Source organism: Pangasianodon hypophthalmus, chromosome 18 (assembly GCF_027358585.1).
Source record: "Pangasianodon hypophthalmus isolate fPanHyp1 chromosome 18, fPanHyp1.pri, whole genome shotgun sequence".
Lineage (NCBI taxonomy): Eukaryota > Metazoa > Chordata > Actinopteri > Siluriformes > Pangasiidae > Pangasianodon > Pangasianodon hypophthalmus.
In genome coordinates this window covers 2,343,125-2,345,688 of record NC_069727.1, presented here as the reverse complement: position 1 = coordinate 2,345,688, position 2,564 = coordinate 2,343,125, and the positions used below count along the sequence as shown (strand labels likewise).

The 2,564-nt window shown below is 37.0% G+C and overlaps 1 long non-coding RNA gene across 1 annotated transcript; it reads right to left on the bottom strand.

The window, feature by feature from the left end:
- Window positions 1-1,018: 1,018 nt before the first annotated feature.
- On the bottom strand, window positions 1,019-2,256 carry LOC117599566 (uncharacterized). Its single transcript, XR_004579966.2, has 2 exons — window positions 2,180-2,256; window positions 1,019-1,490 (listed from the first exon to the last, which is right to left on the bottom strand). It is a non-coding gene; the product is annotated as an uncharacterized LOC117599566 (long non-coding RNA).
- Window positions 2,257-2,564: the final 308 nt, after the last annotated feature.

Below are 2,564 nucleotides of genomic sequence, written 5' to 3'. Positions count from 1 at the left end.
ATTATGAATGCAAACTTCAGTTCAAAGTTTCTGTGAAAATCCACTGGCATTGTCTTACTCACTTCTTCCCTCACTGGCCAGGAGATTAAATCTTCATTCTTATACACATTACATCCAAATTATCCTTGATATAGTTGATGTACCAGCATTAAATCTCTATGCAGTGTCCTGAATTGGGAAATTCAGCCTCAACTGCATAAGCACAATAATAGATTTCTGGAATTTATTAAGTTCATGTAGTTTGTGCTGTGATCTGTCAAATGGTTGTGTCTTTTATAAAAGGTTTTTTAACCTGTGTTTAATCTTACACAGAATTATTTTTATTAGTTTTCATACATTCAATGATTGCATTTATTTTTAATTAAAAATAAATTATTTGTATTTATTTGTATTTAAAATTTATTTTATGGATTTTTACTCTTTGTTCCACATGGTAAATAAAAGGGATCAATAAGAAGACTTCAGTTAGTCTCTTCTACTCTTCCACTTCTCCTGCACTGGTGCAGATTCATATCTCCTAATAAACTGCCAGAACAGAATCATTTCAATTATAAAAGAAACAGTGGCCCTAAAAGTGAACCTTGTGGAACACCATGTTTGTAGCCTGTAATCCAGCTGGACCCGAAAGGAAAATGTGGTTCAGACAGAAATAATTTAAACCAACTAATAACTGTGTTTCTACAAGAGTTTTAACATACAGTCAGGTAGAATTTCATGATGCCTGTGTCAGTGTTATCATTAAGTCAGAATAAGGTTCATGATATGGTTTATGAAAAGATAATTTCTTGTTAAATATATATATGTATATATAGAGAGAGAGAGCAGTGAGGTGTAAGTGAGATTTGCATTAACAGGACTGAATAGTTTCATTTCTCCCAGAATAGAGCAGAAACTTCACCAGATGTTCAACTTCCTTCAGTCAAACTCACTGAAGCACAACACACAGCACTGAATCTACAGCTAATCACACTCTCTCGTCACACTGATCATCACTATTAACTCTAATAAAAGAACAGACAATGTCCAAAATTCAGCTTTATTTCAGCAAAAACTACAGGAAGAGCAACAGGACAGTGAACAGAGTAAAGACAGAAATGTCAGAATTGTGTAGAATTGAAACTCTATTGTAGATGGATCAGAAGCAGCTCTATGTTAAACTCTATCTTGGATCCACTAGCCTTCACACTGACTCTTTCTGAACGTGACTGGATGATTGACGTTGTTATGGGAGACCTTACAGCTGAACTCCTCCCCCTTTTCCCAGAGGTCTTTGCTGAGGGTCAGGGTGCTGCTGCGGCTGTAACGGCCGTTCTTCTCTTCTTCTGCGCTGGTCAGAACCCCGTTCTTCACCTCTGAGCCGTCCACTGTCCAGCTAACCAGCGCCCCCTGTGGAGAGTAGCCAGACAGCAGGCAGAGCAGCGAGGCCGATTCGTCACACAGCTGCAGAGGGGACGGAGAGAGCAGAGACACGGAGGGAGCTGCGGGACCCGCTGGAGAGGAGAAACACACACACATCATACACACGTCATTCACACACAATTAGAAATGATTATGAAATATTTCTGTAATTTTGTGGAACTGACTGATTTTACAGATTAATTAAGTCTAATAAAGTCTGACTTCATGACTGAGTTTCACTGAGTACTTTATTATTTGACATCAGTTTCAGTTCATAGACAAAACAAACAAGTTCCACACTGTAATTTATCTCAGAAAAATAATTTTTCATAACAAGTGTTATTACTTTATAGTTCAAACCTTCAGCATATTTAACTGCAGCAAATACAAATGTAGCTGATTACAGAAATATTCATTGTTCACAAATATTCACACAAACACACACAGCAGCTTTCATCTCGATTTTACATCAGCACAAAGTAACTATATTTATTAAATGTTTATTATAGAGTAACTGCAGTTATTGCATGTCGAATATATAGCAAGTGTGTAATTATTACATATTTAACATAAATAAGTGAATATTTGTTGAATGTTCAAGAACATTGATATGAGATCTGTTCTGATACTGAAATGTATTCCTCATCAGAGCATAATAATATACAATAAAATCAATTATGCAATTTAAAACATAAATAATCTGTTTAGATTAAGTTTATTTATTCGTGTAATTAGTTATGAACTAAATGGATTTTGTGTTAAAAGAAGAAAACACACTTACTGTTCACGATGAGTTTGGTGCCTCCACCAAAAGTGTTCCACAGTGATACATTCTAATGAAACCACCATACAAAAACCTCCATCACACTGCAGGGCACACACACACACACACACACACACACACACACACTTTGCATTGGCAGCCCATGCTTCAGTGCTCTGCGAGTGTTTATAGCCCTGTGACTTTAACACTTCATGACTGAGAGCTGCTGCTCAGCAACTTCACCCACAGCAACCATGACTTTGATCAGCGTCTTCATCTGCACACTGGCCCTCTGGACTCAAGGTGAGACTTTAACATCAACTCACAGCCTCACGCACTTCATTTCATACTAATTCTACACCACTTTACAGCATACAAACACAATCTATGTTTCTCTTCAGGA